The sequence below is a fragment of the Mobula hypostoma genome, chromosome 8 (genome assembly GCF_963921235.1).
Source record: "Mobula hypostoma chromosome 8, sMobHyp1.1, whole genome shotgun sequence".
In the NCBI taxonomy this organism is placed as follows: domain Eukaryota; kingdom Metazoa; phylum Chordata; class Chondrichthyes; order Myliobatiformes; family Myliobatidae; genus Mobula; species Mobula hypostoma.
Window position 1 is genome coordinate 35,541,806 of NC_086104.1, and position 15,049 is coordinate 35,556,854.

Below are 15,049 nucleotides of genomic sequence, written 5' to 3' on the forward strand. Positions count from 1 at the left end.
GGCTGCAGGAGTACGTGCTGAGGAATGCTCTGAGATTTGTGTCATCTTTTGCGAAGACAGAACCAATGCATACACTTAGTTGGTCTGGCATCCCTTTACTTCTGATTTCAAGTTTCCCCAATTCTGACTGTAAAGGACCTGTATTTGTTTCCACTAATCTTTTTTCCCTTCACATATCTATAGAAAGTTTTGCATTTAGTTTTCATGTTCTTCTGCAAGCTTACTCATGTACTTTCTTCTTCATCTTAATCAATTCCTTTGACATTTTGGTGAATATTTAAATGTTTGAATCATCAGGTTTGTTGCTTTCTCTGACCTCTGTGATTCTAATACCATCACTAATTTCTTCTGTAAACACTCCTCAGCCACCTTTCCTATTCTATTTTTGTGCCAGATAGGAAAGAACAATTCATTAATAGACTCTAAATGATAGCTATTACAGCTATGGGTCACTTCATGCAACTTAGTGCTGCTTTCACTGATCAAGGACCATGGAAAAGTAATGATGTCTATTTCCTGGGTACATGGCATTGAGTGTGGGCTATTTCCTCTTACGTCCAGCATGAATCATACATTCAGGGGTTATAGCTCATTTGATGTATTTATAGGGGAGCCTTAATAGTGGCTGGAGCTGAGGTACAGGGAAAGTATTAGCCAGTCCAACCTAGGATAATCAGGAGTGTAGGATAACAATGACCTTGACTTCTATAGCAAAGCTGTCTAAGCATAGACACGTGGCTGTAGATGCCACCTGTGGAAAGTTATTGCTTCCATATATAAACAAGAGAAAATCTGCAGATGCTGGAAATCCAAGCAATGCACACAAAATGCTGGAGGAACTCAGCAGGCTAGGCAGCGTTGATGGAAAAGAGTACAGTCAACATTTCAGGCCGCGACCCTTCATCAGGACTGGAGAAAAAATAAGTTCCTCCATCATTTTGTGTGTGTTGCACCCATATATATATATTTTTTTATTCTTGAGAAATTTATGAATAGGGTCTGTGGTTGGGTCCTTTTTTCCCCTTCGAGTCCCGATGCCTATCCTGCAGTTTTAAGCTCTTGTTCACCCACAATTCCACTATAGAGACTTTTGTGGCAAAAGATGTACAGAACTCATTGTACACCTTAGCTAAAGTGGGGATTTGACATATTTGAGAGTGTTCATCAGGAAACTGTGGAAGATCAAGTGGAAAGCAGTCCTTTAATATACCCTAGGGAACTTCATACTCCCATTTTCTGATGAAGTTTGCAGGGAACTACATAAGGAGCTGTTAGGTCAGACAACTAAAAGCTCTGTCAAAGAGCTTGGCTGTTAGGGAAGTGTTAAAGGAAGAATACTTTTGGGTTCAAATTCAAGAGCTTGAAGTCTTGGCAGGTGAAAGTTATTGGTGAACTAATTAAAATCAAAGAACAGGGAGTTGGGCATGGAGGAGGTTAAGACAATATAAAGGAGACAGCTGCTATTTTTCTGTTCCTGTAGGTCTTGGACTAGCTAGTTGTAAATTGGTGGATCTGTCACTGGAGAACTGAATAGAACAGTGAAAAAAGTCAACCCACTAAACCTATTCTCCTCACCCCTACTTCCCAATGCTCCTGGAGTTGGACAAGGGCATTGTTTTACTAAATACCAATGTGGGTCAGCAAGCATTGACTATGAGAGACTGGGAGATTAACAACCCTTCAAGTAATTCTGCACGAGATATTTCATGTGAGTCTCAGATAAAATCAAGTCAATGTATTCATAATTGGCAAACAATTTTAATGCAACTTTCGAATGATTTACAAAACAATGGTTTTAAATCCAAGTAACCAAATTTAATTCTAGAATTGTCAATTTGTATATCGTATTGTTTTATATAGCTAGCCATTGAAATCCAAAAATGGCTTTTTAATTTGAACTACTTCATTATCATGAGGTGGTCGCTGATATTTTGAGGTAAAATGTAAGAATATTCTATGTCTAGAATGGGCCTTTATGTAATCACAGTCTCTGTTGGTTTCATGAATTATGCAAATATCATTATGTGCTAATGATGGCTGTCTGCCTTTTTTCCGTAACCTAGGTTCTTGCTGGCACTCAACGAGTTTTGGACCTCGTTGCAGACACCTGGATGTTGCGGGGGCAGAGAGTGAGAGACTGAGCTCAAAGGATTGTTACGCATCTATTGCCCTGCTCACCCCGCCCCTCATCCCACCCTACCTCCCATTGGCTGCCGGGTTGCTATGAGCCTCCACATAGGCGCCTTCCCAGTGGTGGGGCGGCGCCGTCAATCTCTCGTCGTCATGGAGTTTCCGCCAGCAGGTTAGGGTGGTCACGTTCCCATCAATCTCCTTCCTCCCCTCGGGTGGATTTTGGTTGCCGTCGATCTGCGGCCGGGGTAGGAGCGGGGAGCAACGGCCGGAGTGCCCCGCGGACTGTCAGCTTTCCCCATCCCCTCCGTGGAATCTTCACCCGGTTGCTGCCAGGCCAGGGCGGGGTGGTGGAACTGGTTTGTCGGCGGCCTTCCCTTTTTTTCCCCCCCTTTCCCGTTCAAGCCGAGTTCCCGGTTCTCTCCACAGGCGAAAACCCTCCTTCATTTTGTTTCTGCTCCCTGGCGGGCTGCGATGTTCCTGGAAGTGGTGCTTCTGTGGATAAGCTGAGGTAAATGAATACAATCCGTGCCTGTATTCACAAAGGGCATCTTCTGACAAAATAATCTTCGAAATATCAGTGTTACATTAAAACTGGTTGAAAGTGTAAATCCGCACGACAGGAATGCATGTTCCCTTTAACCTCCCGCATGTATTGGACCGCATCGGCAGGGTGAGCGACGAAATAAGGTCTTTCTTCAGACCATTTTCTGGAGGCTCAGGAGGTACAGACGGGATATTTGACTTCTGTTAAGTAGTCGGGCTAGCACATGGCTTTCAGATTTAATGTAGATAAATGTTATCATTTTATACGCTTTTGACTATGGCATATGTATTCTTTCCCTTTCTCCCAGAAAATAGCCCTCGTCTGTCACCTATTGATAACTCTTAATTCCTCTTTATAGCTGTCAGTGTTCTTCAGTATTGTGTACCCAATCATGGTTGGAAGGTAAAGATGAATCTATAAAAGTGCGATTCCATCTATTTCTCCCTCCTCCCGCTTCTTCTCTCCCCCCCCCCCTTTTTTAATACTCATTATTTGGAATGGAGTCAAAGCCTGGAAAAAAAATTGATACCGCCAAAAAAGTAGTTTATTTTTAATGTAGTTTGAAATGCTTTAAATGTGGATGAGAGTACATTTAACTGGGGCAATTTCGTTTTCTTAGGATTTTTTTATGATGGAGTTAAAACTGCATTAGTCTAACGGGCAGGAATTGATAGTATTGTTCAGAATACCTTTAAGTTGTAAAATATTTGCTTAGTCAGATTTTTGCCATTTCAATATTTGAATTGACTAAAATATGGTGCTTATTTGACAAAATCTTATGTCTGTACTTTGTCTTGAGCTCTTAAAAAATGGCTTTATTGAAGTCTCCATGGAAAAAAAAATCAGGTTTCACATCTCAGTTTGAGAATTTTATTGGGTATTTCAGCGTATTTGTAAGTATCTTAAGTGAAATTTAAAAATTACCCCAAATGCCTGTATTAAGACCTGATGTGTAACTACATTACTGAATATACGTTTTTGTATAACTAATACTTTAAGCAGTGCATTTTCATGAGACTGCAATTAAATGAAATTTGTAATTTTCTTCAAGAAGGCAAATAATTTGCCTTCAGTAAGCACTATTCTAAATTTTGTATGTGTTCAAACTAAATAATGATTTGTGGACAGAATATGGAAATATTATTTGATATTTTGCCACATTTATTAACATAATTCATTTTAGTAAATATGACTTTATAGATGTTTCATAGAGAAACTTTTAGAATGAGCTTTCAAAGACATTTACTCACTCTAAATTGCCACTTGCAAAGGATGTTTCCTTCACAAACTCCAACAGATGTAAATGATCAGATTTACTATTGGTTGAAAGTTAATATTGTGCAAATTGACGAGAGCTTTCTGTCCTTTGCATAATGCCATCCGACCGTTTGTATTCATTTGGAGGTGTTAGACTGGTGATTGATATTTTGTTCAATAGATTGCCCCTTTGTGAATGGAACACCCTCCCAGCACTGCAGAAATCTTTAGTCTGAATTATTAGCTCACATCCTGGAGTGGAATTTCGTGGAATTTCAACCCATTGCTTTATGACTCATCACTTAGCCAAAGCTTGATGTTAAGGAGTGGTGGTTGATATGAATGGCCCTGTTCCTACATTTGTCTGGAGTAAGTCTAAAGATTTGGAATAATTGTTACTGAGTTTATTGCTGTATTATTGGATCCTCTGAAAGCCGTGTCTCTACTTTGACAATATTAAATTAAGCCTGTGAAGATTCCTCTCTTTATGTGCTTAATTTAATACTGCCTTGATTTCATCCACCCCAACTCACTGATCTGTCTTTCGGGTGTGTATTGGGAAGGGGATATGCCAACTTTAAAACCAGCCTACACTTACTTTTGAATTCTGTGGAGATTTGATACATTACTGACACAAAGTTCAACATTAAATGTCACCACAGTTTTATAACCAGAATCAATAAACATCCCCAAATTTCATGCACTTTCAGTTGATAATGAAAATGGCTTTATTGTGCCATATCTTATGAGACAAAACTTTTAAAATATGAGCCTCACAAGGTGGTCACATTTGTATCAAATTTATTATGTGACTCTTAGCAAAATTAATGTCAACACTCAATGTTATTGGGAGATGTGCCATTTAATTCTTTACCTAGGTACAGTCATGGGATATTTAAGGTGCTGTATAAATATACTTATTATCAGGAGAGCAGTAGGCTGCACTCATAAGTGGAACCAACACAGGGTAGGATTCCAAATATAGTGACCTTATTTAAGATGAACTAATTCAGCATTGACCTGGATTGATTCTGGGTCTTTCCTGGCCATGTATATGATGTAGAAGCTGCATTTCTTCTTTACCTGGCTCATTATCCAAAACTCAAATAAGTTAAGGATGAATAACCTGTTGAAAATATGAAATTGACAGTATGTTTCTAGTTTCATATTTACTTAAAGTGTAATTATACCTGGTGGGATGGGGTACTATTCCTTTGCAGCTCTCATCCATTTAAAGACGTTGGATGAGTTGTTACTCAATCACTGAATCCACTGTTGATGAGGGTAACTAATAAAATGCTACAACATTAATTTAAATTTCCTTTGAGATCTTATTAGTAAATCTCCAGAATAAATGGAAAATATTATAAAATTAAGCATTTTTTATGATCAATCCCATAACCCCAGTGTTTAAGATTATGGTTCAATCACAATTTGCTCCTTCACTAATAGCATTTTGTCCATAGGAAGTCAAAAGGCCTTTTCTCAGAACATTGCCCCATATATAACTTGCTTTTCAAAGTATTACTGTATTGTTGAATTTTTTTTAAAGAGATGGCTCTGGTTGCAATTTAACTCAGCCATAACTAGTAAAAATGAATTGCATAGCTTTGCAGTTTGAGAGAGCTTGCTGTTGAGTAATTTCTCTATCTAGCAGTTACTGAATGTCTTCAATTAAGTGGCATGGGCTCGACTATCTTCAGTTGCTTCAGTGACCGTTCTTCCAGCATGAGGTCAGAAGTAGGGCTGGTTGAACAGTGTTCAATTCTATCTCCAAAACTTCATCAAATTAAGCAGTTCTTTGTTGGAGCAAGACCTGGACAGCCATCTGATTAGTGGCAGCTAATATTCATGGCACAAGTGTCAGGCATTTCCTGTCTTCAAGTTTAACCCCTAACTTGATTTGTGGCATGACTGTGACCAAATTGTCACCCAGCATTTTTGGGAGAATCACCCCCTGACCAGATTTCTGACTAGAATAGCCAGATAGTACAGTCGCTAAAAGATCAGGTTAAATGCCTGGTATTTTGAGCCAAGTTGTTCCCTTCACCTGCATTTTTACCATCTACAAGATTTGTATCAAGAACCTGCTGAAATATTGTCAATTTGCCTGGATGACTGTGCTGCTTTGAGAGCAGCTAAAGAGACATCTCCTCCCACCCTATCACTGTAAAAAGTGCTATTCCCTTTTCTTGTATCTTCTATCTCCATTGCACTGTTCTCAATGAGGCTTTCCATGATAGAACACCTAAGATACCCTTATTTTGGGTTTTTCCCAATCTGTCTAGGACTAGTCCTTATACAGACTCCCTGCTTCCTTAATACTACTTGCCCCTCCACCTAACTTTGTATTGTTTGCAAACATTGCAACCAAGCTGTCAATTCTGTCGTACAGATCATTGACATTTAGCATTAAAAAAGGGGGTCCAAACACTGATCCCTGCAGATTACCACTAGTCACCAACAGCCAACCAGAAAATGCCCCCTTTATTCTAAATCTTTGCCTCCTGCCAATCTTTTATCCATCTTTCCTGTAATATCATGGACCCTTATCTTGTTTAGTAGCCTCGTGTGGCACCTTGTCAAAGGCCTTCTGAAAACCCAAGTAAATAACATTCACTGACTCTCGCTGTCTGTCAAAATTTCCCATTAAGGAAACTGTTATTACTTTGGCCTGTTTTATTATGCACCTTCAAGTAGCCTGAAGCCTCATCCTTAATTGACTCTAGCATCTTCCCAACCACTGAAGTTGGCCTAACTGACCTATAATTTCCTTTCTGTTTGCCTCCCTTAATTCTTGGTGATTAGTACTCTTGATAATTCTAAGTAATTCTTGAAAGATCTCTACTAATTCCTCCACAATCTCTTCAGCTACACCTTTCAAAACCCTGGAATTTAATCCTCCTGGTTCAGGTGACTTCTCTTCCTTCAGACCTTTCGAGCTTCCCAAGCCCCTCCTTAGTAATAGCAACTACACTCACTCTTGCCTCCTGACACTTTCAAATTTCTGGCATACTGCCAGTGTTTTTCAGTGAAGACTGATGTAAAATACTTAATATGTTTGTCTACCATTTCTTTGTCTTCCCTTGCTACCTCTTCAGTGTTATTTTCCAGTGGTCTGATAGCCATTCTTGCCTCTTACTCTGTTTATGTGAAAGAACTTCTGGTATCCTCTTGCGTTATTGGCTAGCTTCCCTTCATATTTCATCTATTCTCTCTTTATGGCCTTTTTAGTTGTCTTTTGTTGGTTTTTAAGTTTCTCAATCCTCTTAACTTCTCTCAACTCTTAGCTGCTTTCTTTTCCTTTATGCTGTCTTTAACTTTATAAAGGATACTTAATTAATCGCACTTTATCTGGTAAACCAGTCAAAAATGAGAAAACCTGCAGATGCTGGAAATTCAAGCAACACACAGACAATGCTGGAGGAACTCAGCAGGCCAGGCAGCATCAATAGAAAAGAGTACAGTGGATGTTTGGGGCCAAGACCCTTCAGCAGGACTGGAGAAAAAAGATGGGTAAGAGTGACTTTGACTTCCCATTCCTATTTTTGACATGTTAGTCCATGGACAACTTCACTGCCACGGAGGCCATACACAGGTTGAATGAGTAACCCTTCATATTCTGTTTGGGTGCCTCCGACCAGGTATGGCATTGGTCTTGATTTCTCAACTTCAGGTTACACCTCTCCCTTTCCCCCATTCTGGTTCTCTTGCCCCTTCTGTTCTCAGCTATCCATTTCTTCCCTTTGGTGTGTCTCCTCCCCTTTATTCCATGGTCTGCTATTCTCTCCTGATTCCTTTGGCCCCTTGTCTCTTCCACCTATCATCTCCCTGCTCCTTACTTCATACCACCTTCCCCCCTCACCTGTTTTCACCTTACACCTGCCAGCTTGTTCTTCACATTATTCTGGCTTCTGCTTGGAACATCCTTTCCTTTTCTGTTTATTTCTCACCATAGATGCTACCTGATGGCTGAGTTTCTCCAACATTTTGTGTGCAGCTGAGCACCATCCAATCAAATACCTGTTGATGCTGAATATCCAAAATATAATGCTCGAATACTAATGACATGAAATATTAATTCTTGACCTGCTAGACTGAAACAAGAGCTTCAACCATGTAGCAGCATTACTATCCTCAGGTTCTCTTCTAAGTTGTGCATGTGTTTTTACTTGGAAATGTATAACAGTTTTATCATTATCACTGAGTCTAAATCAGTATTCCCTACCTGATAGCATTATGGAAGTATCTTCTGAGGAAATAGAGGGTACTCTTCATGAGGGTACTCAGAATTAAATGCAGCATCTCCAAGTTTGCAGATGACACGAAGCTGGGCGGCAGTGTTAGCTGTGAGGAGGATGCTAAAAGGATGCAGGGTGACTTGGATAGGTTAGGTGAGTGGGCAAATTCATGGCAGATGCAATTTAATGTGGATAAATGTGAAGGTTATCCACTTTGGTGGCAAAAACAGGAAAACAGATTATTATCTGAATGGTGGCCGATTAGGAAAAGGGGAGGTGCAACGAGACCTGGGTGTCATTATACACCAGTCATTGAAAGTGGGCATGCAGGTACAGCAGATGATGAAAAAGGCAAATGGTATGCTGGCACTTATAGCAAGAGGATTTGAGTACAGGAGCAGGGAGGTACTACTGCAGTTGTACAAGGCCTTGGTGAGACCACACCTGGAGTATTGTGTGCAGTTTTGGTCCCCCAATCTGAGGAAAGACATCCTTGCCATAGAGGGAGTACAAAGAAGGTTCACCAGATTGATTCCTGGGATGGCAGGACTTTCATATGATGAAAGAGTGGATCGACTAGGCTTATACTCGTTGGAATTTAGAAGAATGAGGGGAGATCTTATTGAAACGTATAAAATCCTAAAGGGATTGGACAGGCTAGATGCAGGAAAATTGTTCCTGATGTTGGGGAAGTCCAGAACGAGGGGCCACAGTTTGAGGATAAAGGGGAAGCCGTTTAGGACCGAGATGAGGAAAAACTTCTTCACACAGTGGTGAATCTGTGGAATTCTCTGCCACAGGAAACAGTTGAGGCCAGTTCATTCAACACACATCAAAGTTGCTGGTGAACGCAGCAGGTCAGGCAGCATCTGTAGGAAGAGGTGCAGTCGACGTTTCAGGCCGAGACCCTTCGTCAGGACTAACTGAAGGAAGAGTGAGTAAGGGATTTGAAAGTTGGAGGGGGAGATCCAAAATGATAGGAAAAGACAGGAGGGGGAGGGATAGAGCCAAGAGCTGGACAGGTGATAGGCAAAAGGGATACGAGAGGATCATGGGACAGGAGGTCCAGGAAGAAAGACCGGGGGGGGGGGACCCAGAGGATGGGCAAGGGGTATACTCAGAGGGAGAAAAAGGAGAGAGAGAATGAATGTGTGTATAAAAATAAGTAACAGATGGGGTACGAGAGGGAGGTGGGGCCTTAGCGGAAGTTAGAGAAGTCGATGTTCATGCCATCAGTTTGCCCTCCTTGTCTTTCTTCCCGGACCTCCTGTCCCATGATCCTCTCGTATCCCTTTTGCCTATCACCTGTCCAGCTCTTGGCTCCATCCCTCCCCCTTCTGTCTTCTGCTATCATTTTGGATCTCCCCCTCCCCCTCCAACTTTCAAATCCCTTACTCACTCTTCCTTCAGTTAGTCCTGATGAAAGGTCTCGGTCTGAAACGTCGACTGCACCTCTTCCTACAGATGCTGCCTGGCCTGCTGTGTTCACCAGCAACTTTGATGTGTGTTGCTTGAATTTCCAGCATCTGCAGAATTCCTGTTTGAGGCCAGTTCATTGGCTATATTTAAGAGGGAGTTAGATATGGCCACTGTAGCTAAAGGGATCAGGGGGTATGGAGGGAAGGCTGGTACAGGGTTCTGAGTTGGATGATCAGCCATGATCATACTGAATGGTGGTGCAGGCTCGAAGGGCCAAATGGCCTACTCCTGCACCTTTTTTCTATGTTTCTATCTAAGGGCAATTTGTGACTGGCAATAAATTCCTGATATTGTTGGTGTCTTCCTAAAGCAAATTTAAATGCTTCCTGACCATTTTGTGTAAATACAGGCACAAATTGAGCCCTTTTATACATTAATTTTGATAGCTAAAGTTCTTCGGTGGGGTGTGGGAGAACTAAGACCAAGAATTATTCTATTTATTTTACATCTGCAAGACATGACTTATGAAAGGATTGAGAAGTTAAAAACATTACCCTCCCTTTAAGTCTGATCATGGTCAACAGATTCCTAAATTTCCTCCTGAAATGTTAGCTAACTGTAGAAATATGTAACAACATACAGGTATTCTCCACCGAACTGCAGTTATAAGAGCAATGATTTCAGATACAAGAAAGTCATGGTAGGAATGGTAGTGTAGTGGCTAGCACATTGCTTTACAGTGGCAGCTGTAACAGCAGGATTTGTTTCCCACTGCTTCTGCAAGGACTTGGAGCATTCTTCCTTTTATCTCGTGGGTTGCCTCCCTGTGCTGTGTTTCTCCCACATTCCACAGAGGTATCATTCAGCGTGGTGAGTTGTGGGCAAGCTAGGTTTGCGCTGGAATTTGTGGTGACGTTCGAGGGCTGCCCAGCATAATCACTGACGACGCAAATGGTGCATTACATGGCACATGGAGTGTTACAGCATGGAGCACAGCCTCTTTGGCCTACAATGTGCCAACCCTTTAACCTATTCTGAGATCAATCTGACCCTTCTCTTGCATAATCCTTCATTTTTCTTTCATCCATGTGCCTATCCAAGTGTTTCTTAAATGCCCTTAATTTATTAGCCTCTTTCACCACCCCTGGCAGGGTGTTCCATGCACCCACCACACTGTGTAAAGAACTTGGTTCTGACATTTGTTTCATTTTTGTGATAAATAAAGCTGTTTATTCCCACAAGAAAATGAATCTCAGTTGTATATGGTGACATATGTACTTTTATAGTAAATTTACTTTGAACTTTATCTTTTATTAATCTGGGCTTTAAAGAGAACATTGATTGTGCCTGGAGAAACAAGATGCTGGAGGCAGGTGGAAATGGAGAAAGTGGTAGTAATTGGAATCCTCCGTTTATGTATATATTCTAGTTGCATGTTGGTTTTGTACTTCTGGTGCTATTTGAGGTCAGCAGTGTTATAGCTTGAGGTGTTGTCTTCAACTTTTTTTTTCCCCCCACAAGCTTTCCATAATTCTTGAATCATCTTCACAATTCTTTATTCAGTTAATTTTTATAGTTGGGTAGGACAGTTCTAACATTTTTAAATGATATGTCTTGAAGTTCAACTACCAGTGTAGTTAGTTCAGTTTTAATTTATGAATGCAAGAAGGTTTTGGTTCAATGGTAATTAAATGTTAACTGTCAGAGTACCCAGCTTGACTCTGTCCATTTCTTGTATCACCTGTGAAGAGGTCTGTCTAAGAATTGGTCAGAGAGAAAAACGTATTAATCTAGTTGCATGCTTCCATTTTAACAAGGCTTTTATTTATAAAGTGTGTTGGCCAGATTTTCTGGGCTCAGAAAACCAGAAAGTCAGTAGTGTATTTGTGGCACTGCTTGAAAATACAAGAATATCAAGAAATTTATTCCATGAGCTTGCCCTGTAAACAGTTTCTTTCCCCATGAACCACACTAGTTACTCTCTAGGCTGGGTTCTTAGATACAGTGAAGTTAAAACTCTACAGATTTCTTCTAACTTTCCTTCAACACTGCACTCCATCAACCTCTTCCCAGCAGTGGGTCTCCAAAATCATGCTATAGTGCATTCCTGGTTAAAGTTTCCCAACACCAGCTTAAGTACACTTGAATTTTGGTTTATAATATCATTCTCCCTTACACTGATTTTGGGGAATATCTGACAGCTGTCATGTCAAATTTTGTGTTTATGGTACAACTTGTATCAACCATTGGTTAGCTGGAATATTGCAATATAGATGATAGAAAAGTACAACACAAGTATAATAGGCCCATTTCATCTGTGCCAATGCAAATGTAACCAATTCCACGTACCATCATATCAATGTTACTCTTTCCTGCCCATTTATGTGTAGTTAAATGCCCCTTAAATGTTATATCAATTTCCAGACACCTACCACTCTCTAAATACCTTCCCCCTCAAATCTCATTTAATCTTCCCTCCCTCCTTCTTCTCCTTCTTCCACCCCCCCCCCCCCGCAAACAAAAGCTGATCCTCTAGTATTTGGAAATTGTGCCACAGGGGTAGAAAGACTATCTTCCCAATCTGTTTCATAACTCGATGCTCCAGGGAAAACGATCTGTTTGTCCAACCTCTTCTTCCAGCTAGGACAAACCATTCCAGACAACATTCTGATGAATCTCTTTTGCACCCTCTACAGAGCCTCCAGGTCCCGCCTATAGGATGGCAACCAGAACAGTGCACAATATTCCAAATGTAAACAAACCAAAACTGCACATTTGCAACATGATTTCCAAACTTATGCTCAATACCCCAAATGAAGACATATATATCATCAGCCATCTTTACTACCCTATGGCCTTTCAGGGAGCTGTAGACTTGCACCCCAAGGACAGTGTATGTCAGTGCTCATAAGAGTCCTGCCAATTACCTCCCAAAATACAACACCAAACACCTACCTGGAATAAACTGCATTTGGCATTGTTCTGACAAAAATTCCAACGGATGTACATCCTGCAATATCCTTTGACAACCTTTCCAAATGTGAGTGACTATCCCTAAAAATCTTTTTTTTTAAAAGAAAACCCTACTACTGCTACAAGCTTCACTGGTGTATGATTCCAGGTTTGTCCCAGTTTCCTGTAAACGATGGATCAACATTAGTCATTCTCCTATCTTGGCATCTGTCTGTCTGTATCTTGTGTTACGGCAGTTGGCATCCAGCTTAATGGTGCATTACCGCCACCCTCTGCTCCGGAATGTGCACTAGACATATATTCTAAATCCCTTCACTCACACTCACACTCACATCTTTGACCATCCTAGTACCCTATTCCTGTTTATCCGTCATATCCTATAAAAAAAAAACCCTGTACCCCTTAAAAATGCTAAAAATACCCGGACTTGTGCTCTCTCACCCATGCCCAGCAACCCTTTTAATGTGAATTCCTACACACCCAACTCCCTTAACTTAGTTCTCATTATCTCTCTGTATCCCATACTTCTTGTCCATGGCATCTTGTCCATGCCTAAAGAGGTGTCAAGGAACAAGCAATCTCCTCCCTTGCTTCCCTTGATACCTTGGTACCTTGGTATTCTGGGATAGATCCTGTCATGTCCACCTTAATGTACTTTGTAAAACCCAACCCCAACACCACCACCTTTGTTGCTGCAGAATATCAAAACATCCCTTCCTAATCTCACCATTATCTACATCCCTCTGGCACAAGCACATGCATGGGTGGCATGGTAGCATAGTGTTTAACATGCGCTTTACAGTACAGGGTTCAATTCTCACCACTGCCTATAAGGAGTTTGTATGTGTGCCCTGTGACTGCGTGGGTTTCCTCCAGGTGCTCTGGTTTCCTCCCACAGTCCAAAGACATATCAGTTTGTAGGTTAATTGGTCATTGTAAATTATCCTGTGATTAGAGTAGGATTAAATTGTGGGGGGGGGGGGAATTGCTGGGAGGTGTGGCTCAGAGCTGGAAGAGCCTGTTGTGTGCTGTATCTCATTTTTAAAAGTGCAAAATGCTCATTAAGATCCTCGCACACTTTCCCATGCTCCATGCATAAGTGTCCTCGGGTAGGCTTGCTTGTAATAAAAGTAAAAATATATTGGGGTTCTCCTTAATCCTTGCCAAGGACATATCCTTTTTGCTTTCTCAATTTCTTGAGTAAATTTTTTCCATCTTACTTTAAAATCCTCAAGGTGTGTCTAATATCACCTTCCTAAGCCTTGCATATGCATTTTTTTTTTATTAAGCAATGTTCTTGTTATTCAAGGCTCCTGAAACTTGCCATTCTTGTGTTTCATCATCACAGGTTCTAATTTCCAATCAACAAACCTTCAAAAGATTCATTTCAGATATGGTGTTCTTGTTTCAGTACTTTCACCTGAGGACATGTCTTTCTGTAATTAACTTAAAACTTACGCGATTATGACAGTGGAAAACTTTGATCTTCTGAATAGGCTCATTCCCCAAAATTTACTGTAGCCCCATTTATATTTTGGCTATTTACATATTGTTTCAATAACCTACTTGGATACACTTAATGAGCTCTGCCCCTTTCGAGCCCTTGGCAGTAAGGACGTCCCGGTCAGTACTAGGGAAGTTTAAAATCACCTGCTGCAATAACTTCTGTACTTTTTCCATCTTTCTGTTTTGCCTGCATGTTTGGTTACTTGGGGGCTGACAGTATAACTGCATCAGAATGATTATTTATTCCTAAATTCTATTATAGGGCCTCACTAAAACCTAGTGCAGCAGTGATACTTACCCTGATCAGTAATGTAACTTCCCAACTTTTTGCATCAGTCTCTCATGTCTCAAACATCTGTATGTTGGGATATGGAGCTGCCAATTCAGCCATTCTCTCAACCAAGTTTTTGTAATTACAACATTGTACTTCCATGTGCTAATCCAGGCTATAAGTGTATCAGCCTTGCCTGTTATATTAATTATATTTAAATACAGTTTAAACTATTATTCCTGCTGTGTTCATTATCCTGGCCCTACCTGTTTTTGCTGTTACATTTGACCTATAGCTTTTTGATCATTCCACCTGCTGACCTAATGTTCTGGTTCCTAAAACCTCATCACACTAGTTTAAATACTCACGGGTAGTACCGGCCAACCTTATCACAAGGATGTTGGTCTTGCTTGAATTTGGGTGTAGCTTGTTGGAAGCCTTCCCTCTTGCATCAGCTCTTTAGCCACTTATTCACTTGTACAGTCCACCTATTTCTGGCCTCTCTAGCATGTGTTGCTGGGTGTAAAACTGGGTTATTATTGTTACATGTATCAAAGTACAGTGAAACATTTGTCTTGCATGCCATGTATTCAGATCAGTTCTTTATAAAGTTAATTAGGATGTTGCTTGGGGTGGAGCTTTTCAATTGAGGAGAAACTGGCTGGGTTTTTCATGGGACATAGAGGATTGAGGAAGGGCCTGATG

At 40.7% G+C, this 15,049-nt stretch overlaps 1 protein-coding gene across 1 annotated transcript in view; it reads left to right on the plus strand.

Moving 5' to 3' along the window:
- The first annotated feature begins 2,296 nt into the window (after positions 1-2,296).
- Positions 2,297-15,049, plus strand: part of socs5a (suppressor of cytokine signaling 5a) — a 68,554-nt gene continuing 55,801 nt past the window's right edge. Inside the window, exon 1 of the mRNA XM_063055677.1 lies at positions 2,297-2,641. The gene's annotated coding sequence lies outside the window, so the exon portion shown is untranslated. The remainder of the gene's footprint in view (positions 2,642-15,049) is intronic.